Raw genomic sequence first — 20,442 nt, forward strand, 5'->3', positions numbered from 1 at the left:
TTACAGCTTTTTAAAAGAAATTATTCTAACTGTAAAATGTGCATAATGCTTACTAATAGTTATGATATGTTAATAACTGTAATAGATGGACAAACACATAGTATAAGGTTCATTTATATTGACAATTTAATTTTATTTCCTGTACACTTGTATGGAATGTTTTGGAAATTAATTGGGATGTTTTAAAAAATATTCCTTAGTGGAGTTGAAAATAGTTCTGAAATGAATTGAGTGTGCATAAAAAGGCTATATACATACTATACAATCAGGTTTTCATTCGTGATATATCTTTAAAACTTGGACTTGATTTCTGAAACTGAACTGTTATATTGTCCTTTCAAAAATATTGTTATACATGCTGAAGAACTGAAGGAATCCTTTCTTGTTAAGGAACAGAAATATAGTGGAAACAGCATTTTGTCCTAAATTGCATAGATTTAGGCTTCTTTTGCAGTAGTTGGGTCTCTTTTAAGGGGGCCAAGTATAGACACGGAATGAGAAAAGTGAATAATGTTTTTCATAATGCCTTCATCCAAAAAACCCTTATTTTGTCTTGATACTGCCTCAGTCTGAAGTATTAGATTAGACATAGGCAACAACAAAATTCTGACCTTACCTTTGTTTTCTGGCCTTATGATTGTAATAAAAGTACTTCATTTGATTTTGATCTTATCTGTTATTCTCTGGTTGATGCTGGCCTTCATTTTTGCAGCAGAAATTTTTCTGGCAGAAGTTTTCAGTTCATTTTAGCATTTATGAATTAGAACAATTTATTATAGTTTTTATGGTTTGGAAGCTTTAGAAATCTTTTGTAACCTTTATAAACTTCAACATAGCCTTAGAAATATTTTTATAATATTTATATTATAAATATTTATAATATTTATAAAGATAAAGATACATTTCAACTATGCATTATTACATTTATTCAATGACCCAATTGTAATCACAACAATTTTTTTCTGTCTGTCTGTCTGTCTGTCTGTCTGTCTGTCTGTCTGTCTGTCTTTCTTTCTCTTTGTTTCTGGCTGCAATTCTTGGTGTTTGCCAGAAATAAATATAAATAAAACAATTTGCAACAGATCTTTGTGAATATCTGAGAGAGTTTGATTCACTCTAGCAAGATTTCATTGTTCTGAGTACCTATAGATTTGCATCAGGAAAAAGAAGGATGCAAATAAATATAACATATTTGAGGAGAGATAGGCAGGCAGGCAGGCAGAGACAGATTATACCCTGGCATTATGGATCCAGCAGTTGCCAAGATGAAAATTGTGATTTACTGCTTCATATACTCTTAGGGAAGATACTAAGTTGACCCTTTAATTATAGCATATTCCTGTACATACTTAGTCCAGTGGTGGGATTCAATTTTTTTTTAATACTGGTTCTGTGGGTGTGGCTTGGTGGGCGTGGCAGGGGAAGGATACTGTAAAATCTCCAGTCAGAGGTGGTATTTGCTGGTTTTCCGAACTACTCAAAATGTCTGCTACTGGTTCTCTAGAACTGGTCAGAACCTGCTGAATACCACCTCTGACTTAGTCATTTGAAATTGGAGACAATATTGTTGTGATTCTGTTCCTAAACATTAGTATAAATTCAAGAGTATAAATGGTGGAGTGAAATTGGTTCTTTGTTTATTAAGCTGTGTTCGAGACCTTAGAGTTCCATTTTATTCATCGCACATTGCCTAATCTATAAGAAATAAATAGCAAGATCCTTGCAGTATGGGAAAACTGTAGCTGAGAGTGGTCCATATCTGATAATATGCTCTCTATTTTCTTTATATAATTGGAATCAGACACAATTGTATAGCTTCAGAATCAATATCTGCATAATCCAATAGAGATATGATGGTATGTACCTTTAACCCAATACATTGGTAACTCTGTAGCACTGGTGGGATTAAAAAATTTTAACTACCGGTCCTGTGGACATGGCTTGTGGCTTGGTAGGCATGTAAAATCTGCAATCAGAAGTTATATTTGCCAGTTCTCCAAACTACTCAAAATTTCTGCTACCGTTTCTCCAGAACTGGTCAGAACCTGCTGAATATTACCTCTGCTCTGTAGGCTCCTGGTCAAGGAATTAGATAAATGATGGGTGGGATTGCACATTCCTTGCAAAACATATATCTAATTTTGAGGCACTCCTAAATAAATTATCAGCAACAGCTAAAGTAATCTTGCTTAGTAGAATGTTTTTGACCAGTAGAACATTTAGAGTTCTATACAGTTTGTAATCTGAATTTCTGTAGAATGTACCTCTTGGTACATACTTTCCAAATATTACACTCTATCAATAAAGTTGTATTCTGCATTCCACCATATGAAGTTGAGTGAGTGGGGAAATTTTCTCAGTAAGGATTCCCCAAATAATGAATTTCTTCTCTTTAATACTTTTGCTGGCATTGGTAGTGACTTACTCTCAGCACCCATTTGGAAAAGACTTTGGATACTGCTGAGTTCAGCTCAATTTATTTTTATTTTATTTGTTTATTAGTTTGGCGTGTTCACTTTTAAATGACTGCTGTTTCATTGTTTGTAGACTAATTTGGGCTTTATTAGATAGAAGAATAAATAAATAAACTTCTAAATTAACACATTCTATCTCTCTACTTCCCTTGCACGCTTCCTTTCCATCACTTTTAAATCCCACTATTGAAATATATATGTATATTTCAAACTGTGAAACTTAGCCATTGGAGCATATTGGAAATGTCAGCACAGTTGTGTTCCTAAGACTAATGCAGACAGTTGGTTATATTTAAAATGTAACTGGATAGGATTATTGGTGGCGATAAAACTGCCATTTAATTATCAAAGTGTTTTTCTTCCTTCCACCAGTAATGTGGATAGGAAACCTGAAATGATAGTTGAAGAGTTTTACATTTATCTTAGCAATAGTCCAATCTAGATCAACTTCCTGAAAATAAAACTTCCACTAGATAAAAAGAATCCTTCATTATAATAAATAGGAAGTCTATTCTCAGGGTAAATCTAATTTGGTGCAAATCAGTAGGATCCTATACTCCTATAAGGCAAATTTCTTTCCAGTTGGCCTTGACATCTGATGTAATCATAGACGTATCCATGTAGCTTTTTGACAATAATTCAGAAGTTATTTGCCTGTGGGATCCTCAGAATGATTTGTTTTAAAAATTCTCCAATCCAGCTGACTGCCAGATATTCTCTGGAAACCTTCCCTCCAAGGAACAATTACATCTGATAAATGCAAAGCTCAGTTGAGGTCAGCCAGGTGATGCCAATTGCTTATGCAGCTATGCTAGAGTACAAATCCATAATCAAAAAATAATCAATTATCATGTTATATTTTGACTGTAAGGGTGGTAAAAGTATCCGTTAATAATAGTGCTAATATTTTCAGCTGAGATCCAAGTGGTTGCAGAAAGGAATAGAGGACAAATGAGAGGTTCTGATTACATGACACTTTATTTCTGCATAAGTATAGTTTTGCTTTTGTTTCACTATTTTTACATTTTTTACATGAACTGCAGAATAAAATACAGGAAGCAGTTCTCTTCCATGTGATCAGAGTAATAAATGTAAAGAACCAACTCGTAAGCATCCATTGCAAACTATTTCTAAATAACAATTTCTTTGGTTATTCAGTACATTTGTTTCTAGCATACTCCTTCTAATCTAATTGATTCTAATAGTGCCTTTGTGACCTTTCCTGTACCACTAGGTTGATTTTTAAAATCAGCAGGCTTATTCTCCATACAGAAACCAATTTCTACCTAATTAGACTATCAGCATCCTGCCTCCAGCAATGACTAATAATTGATTCATGAGTTTCTAATTATTTTGCAATCACAAAATCATGCAATCTGGAATAAATTAATTGAACAAAATTTATTTAGTATATTGATGTGTATCTAAGCATGTATGGCAGAATAATAGCTCTATCAAATTTAGACAAACTATTTATATTCTCACTAGTCATATGAATATATTCAACCCAAAACTGGAACTTTCTTATGGAGTTTGTCCATACTGAGCAAGGTAGCTAAGTAATAAAAAAGAAAAAGAAAGAAAGAGAAAGAAAGAAAGAAAAAAAAAGTAAACTTTTAGCAATAATCTAAATTCATGAAAAGTATCAAAACCAAGTAAAAGCTTTTCAGAAATTGCAGGACACATTTGCGCAGTATTAGCTACTAACATATAAATGTTGCAATATCCAAGAAAGAATACGAAAACAGAGACCCAATCCATGGTTTCTTCCAATAATAGAAAAATAATATTTAACAATAATATGATTATATTCTGCATTCAGTTAGTCACAATACTAAGCTCAACATTTCACTTGAATAACTTGATGCTAAAACTCTGCAATAATCCAAGGGAATCTGATTAACTGATATATTGAGGCTTTTTGTTTTGTTTGTTTTGAAAGCTAACTCTTTCTAATAGAATCAAGCAGAATTATGCAATTTTGGGTACAGAGATAAAAGAAACACCTGCAATATTTGAAAGTTCAAGGATATAAGTGTATAGATAGCACAAGAGTACAAGTAACTGTATATGAGGGAACTGTACTTCACTTGGACAAGTTAATTTGCACTACAGAAGAAATACAATTTTGTTAATTGAGACTCAGAGCATTGGTAATGTGCATTGTTGAAGAACTTTGTATGACTTTGAGACATCATCCAATGGTTCCTCTAGTCCAAAGAGTCATAGGTGCTGGAATTATACATTAAAGCTCTGCAAATCAGAAGGTCTTCCCTCAAAGCACTGAGGCTGCAACATCCCCTGTATCAGGATAAGCATAGCATGCTGTGTGCCAGCATATCTGTATATAGTCATTTAACTTTGAAGGGATGTTCAACATAACCTTTCATCAAAATAACCCTCCTTGGTCTAAGCTGATTACAAATATTTTAGCCTTTGAAATATATAGATCATTAATGTTATAGAAAAACATGAGAAAACACATTTTAATGCCAAAAACCTTGGGAACTTGACAATGTTTGTTTCAAATTAAACAGCCATAGTGACATAGCATAGTGGTTAGAATGCAGTTGTGTAGGCTAACTCTGCATTCCACTGCCAGGAGTTCCTGACTGGCTGACTCAGTCTTCCATCCTTCTGAGGTTGGTAAAATGACGACCCAGATTGTTGGGGGCAATATGCTGACTCTAACCACTTAGAGAGAGTTGTAAAGCCCTATGAAGTTGTAAATAAATGTTATTGCTATTATTCAAACCTTTTAAAAAAATTCCTAGGGGGAACAGAATTTCTATAATTGTGTTGTGGTTAGCTGGCAGCAAGTGTGGATGGCGGAGGAGAGTGAGAACCCAGATGAGGGGCCAGGACCATTAGGGAGTGGACTACTGCCTTCAGAGACTGTGGGGGCTGGCAGCAGCGATGAGGAGGTTCCCGAGGACCTTGTGCCAAGTGTTCACAGGAAAGAGCAGCTGCAACAGCATAGGCAACTCACGAGTAAGGCTGCAAGGTAATGGCCCCTCCTTCAAGAAGATAAAAGGCAGCTGTGAAGCTAACGTTCTTTGCAGGAAGCAAAGACGTTTTGAAACTCAGCCTCATGGACATTACAGTTTCTTAAGTTGGTATTTGAAGACTCTTGTGTTGTGAAATATTTCTTATCTGTGATTCTTGGCAGTCTCGTACAGTTTTGGCAAGGTTTGTGCTTATCAAAGTTAATTAGTTGCAGCAGCCTTTTAACCAGGAATTCGTAAGACTCATTGAAAGGTTTCCGTTCCCTTTGGTTATTGTTTGTCTTATTGGAAAAGGGTTTGGGTCAGAACAAATTGTGTTGGTCAATGTTTTCTTCACACACACACACACACACACACACACTATAAAACAATAATTTGTGCATGCCTCTGGTGTCTTAATCATCTAGTCTTCTAACAAGCTCTCAATATTCTTGATTATATTAGAAAATTGTCAGCTAAAAGCATAAGATAACCTTTCAGAAATGTCATGAAATTGTATATTAGGATTGATAAAGAAGCTCTTAAGTGTTTTGTTGCATAATGGGCAATTCACAGATTCATTTCATCACTGATCTTTGTATCACTCAGAAAATATACAAGCCTTTGTCTATTTATCTTTTGAACAAAGTTTTATTTCCATGAGGTGGTTTTGTTTACTGCACCCAGAGTATAGACTTCACACTGAAAATGAAGGTTTATCACCAACTTTCTCTACATTGTTAAAGCACAATCTGTTTTTAAAAAAAGAAACACAAATGGTTCTATCTAGTTGTTAATTATCCTCAGTATTTTTTGAAGACAGTATAACTTACTGAGGCTCATCTCCAGAGTCAAATTCAGTGTTACCAAGTTGTTTCTATTGGATCTCAGGAGATGATTAAAAGAAACAAATAATTATAGAGCCAGTGACAAGAGGGTAATTACTAGACATCAAGATAATGCAGAAGTGGGGAACTGACATTTGTACACTTCAGTTTTAAAGTAAGGGGTTGGAAGGCTTCTAGTAAACAATTACCAGTTCTCTCATCACTTCAGTAGAAGTTTAAAATATACACAATTTTCATCTCTTGTGTTTGAATGTTATGCACATGACAGCGTGTGTGAAATGACTGATGCCTTCGGGCAGTTTTAATTTGATAAGTAGGCATGTTCATCACATTTGCTGAAACAGTTATGTTCACAGTGCATTAAATGCGTCCAATTTATTTAAAGCTAAATTTTGTACCTCCTTGGTGTATTTTCCATCTTGACCTATTCCTTTTCTCAACATAGTCTTCATTTTCCTTGAGAAATATAATTGCACCACTTTCATGCACAGAAATAATCATCTATAATGGAAAATAAAAGAAACCCCTGTTTATGGCTTGGTACCAATTTAAAGTCTATCCCAAGAGGAGTTACAGAGTGTTAATTTGAAGACTATTTCAAAAGAAAGAGAAAATTAAGAAAGAAGATAGAAACAGACACATAGACAATGTAAGAAAAACAGAAGAAAATAAAGGGATTTTGTTATCTATACAATAAAAAAGAGATCAGACATTCAAGATTATTGTAGAATATCCACTAATAAGGAATGTGAAGTATTGGAATGCAAGAATGAATCTTAGCAAGTACTTAATTAACAAGAAGTAGTTTGGTATAAATAAAACTGTTTTACACATTTAAACCGGGGGAATAAAAGAGAATCATAGCCATATTCATGTGTTATAGACCAAAACAGAAACATGGATGTAGAGGACTAAGGAGCTGTGATCTGAGTCTAAATTTTGAAGTTATTCAGCTCATTCTAAACCAAGGTATTAGTGTATCTCTTTGGTGTAGAAGTCATTCTCATTTGAACAAGATAACCACAAAGTTTTTAAGAGCACAGCAGTATTAAATATGCTTAATCTATGCTGTGAAAACACAATTACATGTCACCAGTTGAAAAAGGGTTATGGGATTGTTGTCTTAAGTTTAAAATAATTCAACAGAGAACATTCTTTCATTGTAACATTGAGTTAAAGAGTATCATTAGATTGAAATATCTGAAATGGTACAAATTTTAAAAAAAATACAATCTCTAAAAATGGACCAAACATTTTTTATTCTCTTTAAACTTTTTAAAAATAAAGCACATGATAATCTTCAGGATCATAGTCATTAACTGTAATCTTGCTGTTTTGTGTAAATGTAAGGGCTATGAATGCATGGAACCTTGTGCTGGACTGATCTATGGTTGTAAATAATTTTTCTATACCAGTCTACTGAAGGGAGAAATGAAACCTGTGTGTGCATGAATCCCATATGCCATACTCACTATTCAATTAAAAGATTCCTCTAGAAAAAAAATCAAAGTGTACTTTTAAGAATCTATAGCCAAATAATGTACAAGTATTCAGGTTACAGCATGATTTTTCTTTACAGTAATTATGTAAGTGGTTCATAAACTGTCAGTGCATACTACACTTCTTAATGTGTAATAATAATATTACATGTTAACAGTTACTAACCTATAACTTTATAACTCATAAATCATAACTGCATTGATAGCTTTGCTAAAATAACCAGATGAGTTCAGTGCAAAAACAAACAGTTTGTGCAACCATGTGGAACAAATGCTATGAAACAGCAATAGCCACACTACACTAAACTTCATAAATCCTTTTTAACAGTAGGAGCAAAGTCTGATTCTAAGGCTTCTTCCTCTTTAAATTTCTTGAATTTTGAATTACAGCAGAACATCTTTTGAAATAATTATGACTATCAATTGATTTTATTATAATAAACACAATCCAAGTGCATGTTTAATTAATTTGTTTAATTGTTTACAATAAATTATTGGCACACAGAATAGAAATAGGGACGCACAAGCAAAATGATTTTTTTTTAGAAGATATACATAGTTCTAAATCCAGAGAGAAATTAATAACATGATAATGGGCGGTTCTTTCAATATGAACTTAGGCAATGGTCTATAAACATTATTACAGCTCTTATTTCAGAATAATCTTTTAGCAGTTATTGTTCCATACAGAATAGCATTGTCCAGTAAATTTAAAACTGATTCTGAACAGATTAGCTTTCAACTTATTCATGTATCCAGAGAATCTCTCTTTATCTCTTCTGCATTACTTCTAAATATATACAACAGTAGCCTGAAATCCAGATTTCCATCTCATCAAAGTTTTATTCTAATTTTTAAAAAGGAAAATGAAAATTATTGCTTTTTGAATATATACTATCTAATAGAAAATAGTCTGAAAACCTCAGTAGATCAGAATCAATAAAGAAGATATCAATATTAAAGAAGCTTGGTATACCAAATGTATTAATATCTTGTCATATCAAACATATTATTGTTTGAAATTTCAAATATATGCATGTATTTATGTAAACATAGTTTATATTGAAATAATAATTATTCAATTCTAATAATGTTTAATTATACATTCTCTGTCAGTGGGTTTTTTGGGGAGAGAGGGCAAAGTGAAAATTCTTCTTTGAATGTAAATAAAAAGAATCCAAATGTAAATAAAATGTACTACTCTGACATTTTACATGGAGCAGATGTTATATTTTACTGGTTGCTAAGCTCTGTGTGACGGACTGCTTCTGAGAAGCAAATAGCTAAGACAAAAAGTATATTTGCCTTAAAAGCTACTGTGTTTAACTCAGAACAAAAGCCATCCAGGGTTGGAAGAGATGATTCAACTTTTGTTATGTGCCAGAATAACCCAGTTTTCACACCTGCCTTACATTGCATCATAATATACAATTCAAAAAGAAAAATCAAATCAAATTCAAAGTAGCTTGTTTGCAACTTAGTTTTGATTAACTCTTAGCTATAATTCTAAGCTTTTTATTGTCTCTTTTTTTGAATACATTTTTATTTTATTCTGAAAATTAAGATAAAATACAAACTTCTCCTCCCCAAAAGAAGAAAACAAAACAAGGATAGACAAAACATTAGGAAAGAAATAAAAAGTTACATTTCAAACCTCTGTTAACAATCTATTCTATTCTATTGTTGTATCTAACTTGTAGAAAGTTTACAAAGGCTTCTGATCTCTCATAATGACAATGATTGTCTCTGATCTACCCAGGATCAAATATCCTTGTTTGATTCTTAATAATAAAACTTTTTCTTAAGATTCTGATTGAGAACTTTCCCAGTTATGTCTTATTCACAAAAATAAAAAATCTCTGTTGTTGATTATTTTTCCAAAAAAACCCTAATCCAAAAATGTTTCCAGTTAGATATAGTAAATCCATTCCCCAATCATAATCAATCTTCTTAAGATAGTTAACATGATGATGCTGGGAAAGTAGCCACAAAGAATGTTGAGATAGTATTTAGCATCACAATTAGGAAGATTAAGCAAAGAAAGAAAAAAGAAGAAAATTTCCATCATATATTAAAAAAATTAATGTTTTTAAAAGTTAAGAAAATACAAAATCCCTGTAGTGAAAATCCAATGCAAATTAAAATCTAAACAGGTTATTGAGGTAATTCCCCGTTAGGAGAAAGAGCGCATACAGGGAGACGTATTTGAGAGGAGTGTTTGAATAATACACATACAGCACACAGATACACTGTACAGTAAATGTAGGTTTTTACTTCCAGAAAGGTTTAAGCAAAGTCCAAAATAGGCAGTCCAAAGTCATTCACAGGTAAAATCAGTCAGTTTTCATCCAGGGATAATCCAAATATCAAATTCCAGTGTCAAAAACAGTTCAGTATCAGACTTACGTCAAATCCAGTAATATCAGTCAATTAGAAGAAATGGAGCAACGGCAATACTTTCCAACAGAAGGAAACAGAGATACACTCACACTCTCTTCTGAGACTCAGACGAAACAACCCAGGTTTCTGGCTCCATCTTATGGCCGTTTGAGAAACCACACCTAATTACAGTTTTGCATTTTCTTAAAGATACAGTTTTAAAATGTTTATCCTGGTTTATATATTTCTAACCCAAATAGCTGTTAGGTGACTCATATTCCTAACACAGGTCATTTTCACTGCCAAGGAAATCTGTCAATTTCCATATGAAAGGAGAGAAAGATCAATCCATCTTGGGGAATTGCCTTTTTTGAGTGGTGTATAAAGGTGTTTTATCTGTATGATGGCTGATTTTGCCAGACTTCCAGAAATTCTCTAGCATTTGGCTTAGCTAAGAAGGGGGGGAAATACAAAAATAGACTCTCTGCAGCAGATAAACAGGGATTAATCCCCAAAATGATGATCAAGGAACTACCAAGGAGAAAACTTTATTCCCCACCAACACAACAAGGCAAGCTACTGTATGTAAACAGGAGCACACATATCAGGTTAGGTCAGAGTTGGCTAACCTTTTCAGCACTTAGTGCCCAAAGCATGCGCATGTGCATTCCCAAAATGCTAAAAATGTACATCTCCTGTGCATGTGCTCTGCCCCTGTGTATGTGCTCCCCATGGATGTGTGCGTGTCTCAAATGCATGAGCCCCACCCCTGCATGCACCCCTCACCCCACATGTGCGGCAGAGACCAAAAGACCAGATGGCCAGTGGGAGGTGTGCATGCATGCATGGCAGAGCTGAGCTGAGCTGGGGCAACGGCCTGCCTGGGGCAGAGCTGAGCTGGGGCAATGGGTCACATGCTCACAGAAAAAGCTGTGTTTGCCACCTCTGGCACATGTGCCATAGGTTCGCCATCACAGGGTTAGGTAATGAAAAGTCTGCAAGCAAACAACCAAACAAACACATAGAGTACCAAAGACTCCACAGTCCAACTCTGAGCTACATATTATTATTTGGGGGGGGGGGAGTTGTAAAAAAAGTTCTTACAAGAACTTTTAGTGAGAATGGTGCCATCAAATATAATTTTTCCTCTTCCCCTTTCCTACGTATTAATAGTAGGTCTAATATACAGTATTACTTAAGCACTATAACTCCAAACCTGCAAAAACTAGAAGAGCAAGAAATGCAGAGCGTGGATTATCTGCAAACCAAGCATCAGCATCTATTATGATGTCCCTCAGGAAAAAGTCTAGGAAGACTGTGTCAACTGGTTTGTACAAACTGGAGCAAACAGATGAGATAACATGACTGACTGAAGCTATCTGTTCTGTATATATTTATTTAGGATTGTGTACTATTCATTTATGAGCCAAGTCATCAAAATAATTTAATATTTTGAGGAGCATTTCTATAGAATGAATCATCATTTAAAAGCAGATCCTGAAATCTCCATGGTAATAAATATGGAATTGTGATTTATTTTTAAAATATAGAAACCCCAAAAGATTTCTTGCACTTGTTTCTAAAAGTGAGTTATTTCTTATACTGAGTTTTAGAAGTAGCATATACTAAAGACACAGTGCTAGAAGAACCAAAACCATATGCAAACTTGTTGCAAAACCAGAACAATTCATCAGGCTTTATTCAAAAGACTTAAAGTATTGCCAAAAGAGATATCTATAGGCAAATTGATTTTCATAAACTGTTCATTATCTTCATTGTCTGCTCATTCCATCTCAGATTACTATACTATGTTTTCTATAGAGTTTCCTATGAAATTTTAGAAAAGTGTAACATTGACTTTCTATATTGCAGGGGACAAAAAATGATAAAGGACTTAAAAGCTATCACACACATATATAATATTGTATTATTTGTTTCAACATTCTTATATTTACATGCTTGGGTTAATGATTCTTCTATAGACCTATAAGATTGATTTCTTATATGTGGATTCATAACATATTCAAACAACTTTAAGATTAACTCCTAGCACTGGCCTGCTATGTGTCTGAGTGTGGCACTTTGTATGGTAATGTAGACAAATATAACATTGGTTTACCAACAATGTTCAGCAATAGTAATATCTAGATAAGAGAAAAAATAAAGCATCTTAATTTATCCCTTATTCATTTACCATAGTTCCAAGAAAATCAATTGCACTTGCATTATGAATGGCTCATATTTTCTTCCTTCCTTGTTTGTTTGAAATTTGGCTTTTGTTCCACATATAAGCACCTATTATGGGAAATTTCATCATGCTAGTCTATTTATTTTCCTGATAAATAAGAGTACTATTCATAAAATGAATATATGCCTGAAGAGGGCAGTGGTGATGGGTAAATATATCTACATTTGCTCTGCATCATTTTAATGTCTTTTTATTGGAAAAATACATTTCATTTCAACTTAATCTATAATTTAAAATATGCAAGTAAAATTTTAAATCTATACCTTCTTTGAAAATATGCTTATGTATCTACCTTCTTTGAAAATATGCTTATGTGTCTAAGTTGCAAAGAATTGTTTAAGCACAAGAAGTAAATAGCTACATTCTAATCTGTTTATTAGTTGAAAAAGTTCAGAATAATCATCTAATCTGATACCATAAATGCTTCCCACATAGATTTCTAGAGGCCTATGTGGGAAAGTGGGAAAGAAATTAACTTTTTTTCACCCAACCCACCTGAGTATTGTTACATTCTAATGAATTTGAGCGCATTGAATTTTGAAGCATTCTTATACAACAAATTTCAAACGCTTGCTCAGACAAGATTATTTTCTGACCATCACATGATTTTACATGATTATGAGTTACAACTGTTTCATAAACTTCATTTTTAATTTAAAAAAGAGGATTACCTAGAATGCTTTGTAGATATGGGATGAAAAAAGGATTAGCCAATGGATTAATCAATAGATTCATACTTCTCAGCTGCAAATACTTGGCTGTGGTGAAAGCCCTAGCTGAATCTTGGTTGACATTTTCAATCTACTGCAGTTTCATTTGGATGACTGTATAGAAAATTCAGAGAATTTTAAATGAATAAGCAACAAAGAAAACTGCAAAGCTACAGAATATAAGAATTTTCAAAACAGATAAATTATAAATAGTACATTAATTAATTTATCTAAAATAAAATGTTTGGGATAATACCAAAGGATAATTTTGATTTATACACTCCAATTCATATAGTGGAATTGAAAATGCAGAAATAAAATGAATACATTCATTCTGTTAAAGTTTATAATTCTTTTTTCTTCTTTTATATGTTTATCCATGAATGAAAAAAGTAGCTAGGTATGATTTTGATCAAAAGTAGATTCTGAATCTTATTCATAACTATAAAACTACAGTCCTATTAAGGTGCTAAATCACAGTTATTACAAGTTATCATGCTTTTAGAGTTCATGGAAGCTTTAGTTTGGATTATAATTAGGTTTGAATAATATTTCAACTCCACCATTAAATCCATCGCTTCCTAGAGGATTATGAGTTTGATGAGATGGAAGGACATAAAAGCTACAATGAATCTGAAAACTGTCCTAACAGCATGATCCTGACATATGTGACAGCAAGAGTCTAACAAGGTCATTCTTGCTACTGTGACAGGGGAGGAAGCAAAGGGTAAGTCTTAAAGAGAAAATTGGGTCATCATAACACAAGTAATATTTGGTTTAATAGAGCTAATTCTGATTTTCATAAAGTGAAAGTGGTTAGTGAAGCCCCTAGAGTTCACATGAGAGCATTTTACATGTATCTTGGTTCATTAAAAAAAAAATCACACACTGAAGGTAATTATCTGTCATACTAAATCTTTAATGAAAAAGCATAGTTCTTGCAAAAAAATATAAAGAATAGTATACTTTTTCAATTATAAAAAGGGTAGGGTTATAAAGTTCAAAGATTCTTTTGTTTAGTTTTAAATTAGCTTGGACCTATGAGATGTTACAGACTGAAACCACTGTTACTTTCTCATCTGGAAAATCCCTTCATTTTATAGCCATCAGTAAGGCAGTACAATTACAATCTAAACTGGGTATGACAATAGTACTCTTTTAATACTGATTCATCAATTGTGTTATTTTTAAGGTGAAAAACTATGCAGAGAAGAGTCTCCATTCAAGATTTTACTTGTCATTGATAAGACATCCTGCAAATGTAGATGATTGTCATCCAACGCAATGGTGGGCTGCTACTGGTTCAGACTAACCCTTATTTCCGGTGATCAGTTGGCCCCGCCCACCCAGCCCTGCCCTAGTCTGTCCTATATTTCTGTGTTTTTCAGCCCAGCTGATTCGTGCGGCACAGCGGATTGCCACATGTCAGCTGTTTTACTCACCAGGGCTGTAGTAGAAGGAATGTCTTAGAGCTGAAAATGGGTGATTTTCAAATGCTGAGCATGTGAAACACACATTTGATATGCACGTGCATACTTACCAAACCAGTTATTACACCAGTTGAATCCCACCACTGATCCAACTGTTAAAGATATGTTTTTGCTGCCAAATATGATGTTATTCCTGTAACCCATAGATTGGGTGTTTTAAGGCCAAAATTAATATAGGCATTAGATGTAACAGAGATATTTGCATTGTATAGCATTTAGCAAATCAACAAAAAACTTGCATAGGCTGCAGTAGAGATTTTTCAAACTTTTAAATGAGGCAAAGAAAAAGTTAGTTTATATATAACTTTAAAGTCTTCATGTGAAAAAAACATACAAAAATCCAGATGAAATTATGAGGTTTGCCAAGTAAGTTCAGCTGAAGTTAATGCTAATGATGGTGAAGATCTAATCAAATCCCATCAAATGAATGATCAACGAAGATGTGTGGAATTAGAAACAGTGAAAATAGCAGAAGTATTTGCAGTTCAAGATCAAATTGAAGATCCACAAATTTTCATTTCAAAGATATAGCAAAATGTATTTTGTGAAATTGTATTACTAGTGTCATATTTTGAAAAGATGATACCACATGTGATACCACATGATTCTTGAAAGTCAACAGAAGATTTGAAAGCATGCAGTCCCAATGAATAATAAATGAGGAAGATTTCCAAAAAGAAAAGCAAGATTCACTCATACTTCGATAAGTTTGTAAGGCCAGTTGAACATTCTACACATTACATTTTGCCAGTTTCCTCTACACTCATGTCATCAGATGATGTTGACCCAAGTGCTGTAATCCTGCCTCTTCTCCTCCCTTATCTAGCAGTTAAGTCATTTGTCATTTACCACCTTCAAGAATTGTTTATCTTGGCTTGAGATATTAGGATTAGTACTGAGGTTAGAATAGACACTTGCTTAATACCAATTTACAGAAAAATAGCAGGGCTAGGCAGCTTTTTGGATTTAATTTAAAAATGTGTTTCAGAGCACATGGGGACACAAATGTAATCTTGGAACTTCTCAAAGCAGTTATATCTTTTTTTCTTGAGAATCAAAAGGTACCATAGCACTTAGAAATATCAAAAACACTTTTGCAAAGCTCATTGCTTAGGTAAGGTATCCATACGTATACTTATGCAGTTCTCTTTGTCTTAATTATCTCATCTGGGATTAATGTTTTAATAGAATCAGAGAAAGAAAAGCTCTTGCAATTGCCAAAAGTAAAATCATGTTCATTGACACTTTTTCATTCATTATGCAACTGCCATTTTTTTGCAAGGACAGCAGAGGAATGAAAACATTAGTTATATAGAAATGTTGCCTTCAAATCTATTCTTGACATTTATTCATTTATTGAACTGAGAATACCTCCTCTTTTAGTAAAAAGATACTGCCCCTGGCCTTAACTTCTTTAGTTCTCACCTCTCTTATGAGATATTTCAACCATTTCCAAATACTTCCAAAGCAGTCTTTATGCGGAATTTCTGTGGGGACCACTACTACTTAGAATGAAGAACACTATAGCTATGGATATATAGCCTCTGGGATGATAAAAGGGGGAGGAAGATTTCTTCTCCCTTTCAAAAACCTGCATTGAATCTCATATGTGAACTGCAAGCAATTTCTGATGATAATATATTTGCTAAAGGCTCTCAGAGAGATGCAGCTGCTGTAAAGTTGGCAGTGCCATCAGGAAGGCTCAGGTTGAGAAGCAGAAGCCTAAGCAATATAAGCTATAATATAAAACTTAAGTTATCTTGGGGATCATCAATAATACCACATTGTAGAATTTAAATATTTAAACTAATAAAATCACGAGGCTAGACAAATGGTGCCTATGATAGTTACTTTGGGGAAATTACAGTATGGTTCATTGTGTACAGATGTAAAAACAAGGGCATTATAAATCTTTTCTGATGCCTAAAGTAAAACAAAAGCTATTAATGTTACTCTAATGTTAGAAAAGTAGTAAATGGAATACTAAATGTTCAAAACAAAACTCAGCATACTTATCAACATGCAAATAAAATTGCCTACATAATATTGAGTGAGGTATCTATTTCATAGATTTTAGAATCCAGTCTTAATATTCTGTTTAGCTTTTTCCAAAATCACAAAGAATGCATATATCCTGAACTTGATTTTTGCACAAAGTTTAGTATTCTCTACATGGTACTTAAATATGCAGAAAATTCAGCTTGGAAAAAGATACATCATAATTGCATTATCCAATTTTGAGGCATGTGGCTGCCTTGCTATTATATGCTAAATCACAACCGCACATTTCAAGAAAGCTCAGAACTCCAGATTCATCAAGAGTGGTATTTGAGAATATCTCCCACAAAGAAACAGAGAAAATATAAAACCCAAAGACAGCTGCTGAACATTATTTCCATATTCCTTGTTTATTCCATATTACTGGAATAAACAAGGACAATAATTGTATGCATTGCCTTGTTTTACCCTGTATTGTATGGCTTGCCTTGCCTTGCCTTGCGTTGCATTAAAGACATACACAACTTTGGCACAATAAATTCCTGCCAATGATAAGTCCTTTTTAGAATAGTCCAGGTGGTTAACGAGTTATCCCAATCCTACTGGATATCCAATGATCACAGGGAGTAAAGTTACATCAGTCCATATATGTACTTTATTGTTCCTGCAATAACCCACAAAGATTGAGATGCGAAGGGTTTTTCAAAGAGAACCCACTTTGTTAGAAGTCCTCAGGCATCCTAGAAGACCCAGTGATAAGAGGCATCATCTCACAAAGATAAGTCATAAGTTAATTTTTAATACAATTCCAAACCTCATATTCCAAAAGACCAATTTTAAAAATGAAAGTGTATATTTTAAACAACTCTTGAAGTCTTTATTTTTTAATTTGGTATATAATATTTGCTGGTTTGGCTCTATACAGTTTAGTCTTTTTGCCAGAGCCTTGGAGTCAGTTTTTTCCTCATTGTTGTGGTTAGCTGGCAGCAGGTGCAGATGTCTGAGGAGAGCGATGACTCTGATGAGGAACCAGGACCATCAGGGAGTGGACTGCTGCCTTCAGAGATTGTGGGGGCTGGCAGCAGTGACAAGGAGGTTCCCGAGGAGCCTGTGCCAAATGCACGTGCACGAAGGCTTACTCGTAGGAAAGAAAAATTATAGCAGCACAGGCGAGTCGGGAGTATGGCTGCAAGGTAATGGCCCCTCCCTCAAGAGGATAAAAGCCAGGCTTGAAAAAGTGTTCTTTGCAGAAAGCAAAGAAGCTCTGAAATTCAACTGGTGGACATATTAGTTCATGTTGGAGAATTCTGTAAATTAGTTCTTATCTCTGGATTTTTGGCAGCCTTGACAACTTGGCAAGGCTCTTTCTTGTCAGAGCTAATTTCATTTCATTTTTCATTTATTTATTTTGTCAATTGCTTACAAGATAATAGGCATAAGTAAAAACATAGTTATGAATACATGGATACATATAAAATAAATAAATAAATAAAAGAAACAATAGGACAGGGATGGTAGGCACGTTGGTGCACTTATGCACGCCCCCTACAGACCTCTTAGGAAAGGGATGAGGTCAATAGTAGATAGTCTAAGGTTGTTGGAAAGCAGCCTTTTATATGTAAAGGAACAGAATTGTGATTAAACCTTAAAAGATGGGGGCTGCTGCCTTTGTCTGTGTTTGCTCTCTGGGAACCCAATTGGGTCAGAACACTCATCCCTGTTATCTCTGCCTTCAAATAATGCAAGAAGGAGTACTTGAAACATGTACTACAATGAAAACTTTGAAGATATCCAGCTATGATATGTTAAAGTTAATGTCAGGTAATGAATCTAGATTCCTTCAACATTCAATCCATTAAACAAAAAGGAAAAAAAGAAGGAAGGAAGGAAGGAAGGAAGGAAGGAAGGAAGGAAGGAAGGAAGGAAGGAAGGAAGGAAAGAAAGAAAGAAAGAAAGAAAGAAAGAAAGAAAGAAAGAAAGAAAGAAAGAAAGAAAGAAAGAAAGAAAAAGGAAGAAAGAAAAAGCTGCAGGAATTTTGTTGTATCTCCCTTATAACTATGAACAAACATTTCCTAATGAAATCTCATCATCTTGAAATAGCACGAATTGAATCAGTTTAGATTCAAATCTCAGATCACAAACTTAAATCATGTCCTGTTCAAACGTCAAATGTCCAGTTTGAATTAATTCAGTATTCACTTGCAGAATCTAATATTTAAACAAAGCATTTTACAAATGTTTAAATACTATCATGTGGCTCAGTTGCTATTAAATCACCTGTTTGTAGTGATATGAAATAAATAAATAAAAAAGACAACCCCTAAATTCTTTGGATAAAATTTCTATGGACCAAATGTTCCAGAAGCAGAACATTTTAGATTCAACTTAGCAAAATGTGTCTCTAGAAATTAGTCAAAACAATCTATTTTGAAACTATTTAACCAAAAACTTACTTATTGAAATTAATTACAGAATTATATTTCCAAAATGTAATATGTATATATACACACACAAAGACGGGCAACAATGTACACAGTTTTGGTTGTGTTTCATTAGTGTAATACTGTAAACAATAGCAAACGTGTACTTATATTTTGATAGTTTGTCTGTGCAACTGTATTAATTCATCAATGTAAATGTAGTAATAATTATTAATGGAACACTGCTTCACCTAACAATTAAAATGTCAGATTAAATATACATACAGTATATTCATACAGTAAGTGTATTGATAATTTGCTCTATACTGTAATCTGTCTAGTATATTGAGCAATTTTGCCTGGAATAAAATGAGAGCATTCAGTTGTAACTTCAGAACATCATAGAAAACAGGTTTATTGCTTTGTTATAAAACAGAGATAACTGTGATTGCTTCCCATTATTTTCCTACAACGTGGATATTTTTATAATTTACTTAGACCTAAAGAAAACTGACCTCCTTTCCTAAACCACTAAGCAGCACCTCTGATCTTGCTTTATATTATGTGAACGGAAATGGTTTAGAAATATAGTTAATAATAAATGAATCCAATATTCATTTGGAAGGGGAAAGACATTTTGTACATTATGTTGCTACAGTTCTCTTGAGATATAAATGATTGTATTTGATTTGATTCATTTATAGCCTACTCTGAAAATATAGTAGAATGGGATGGATGTAAATGATTTCAATAGATATCAATAAGGTCTACAGAAAAATCCAAATCCAAAGGGTTTCTGGTGATATATCTTGCTTGCTAGGTCTCTTTCTTTCTCCCTTTCTCTGTCCCTCTCTCTTCTAGTAATAACAGATACGTAGAATTCATATTTAAAATGCTCAAACTCTATTCAATAATTAATCTATGCTAAGGTTAATATTAAGATTTTTATAACTCTAATATTCTATATCCATACAGAAGATTGAATTGCTATTTTTTCCATAATCATTGTTGCTTGTAGGAGGTGATGTTGTGGATTTTCTTTAAACTGGCCTAATTTGTCAACTGACATTTTTCTGAATAAGATGCTACTGGACCATGATAATTTCTATGATTGTAACATCCATTTCTTTTTACCAAATGATACTCTTACATGACTCTTATATTGCTTTTGAAAAGTGTTGGATTTTATAATAGATGTTTGATTCAGAATATAGCAACTAGATGGTTCACTGGGGTTTATTCAGTCATTCATTCATTTCTTATTCTTCATGAGCCAATAGACATTATTTTGCTCTCAATGCATTTCTTCAATTCTTGAAAGTGCAAATTTGTGCTGTCAGTGTTAGTATCTATCCACATTATAGTAATATTAATATTATATTAATAAAAATA

The sequence above is a fragment of the Notechis scutatus genome, chromosome 4, assembly GCF_049901735.1.
Source record: "Notechis scutatus isolate UNSWTSFEM ecotype Mainland chromosome 4, rNotScu1.2, whole genome shotgun sequence".
NCBI classification, from domain to species: Eukaryota; Metazoa; Chordata; class Lepidosauria; order Squamata; family Elapidae; genus Notechis; species Notechis scutatus.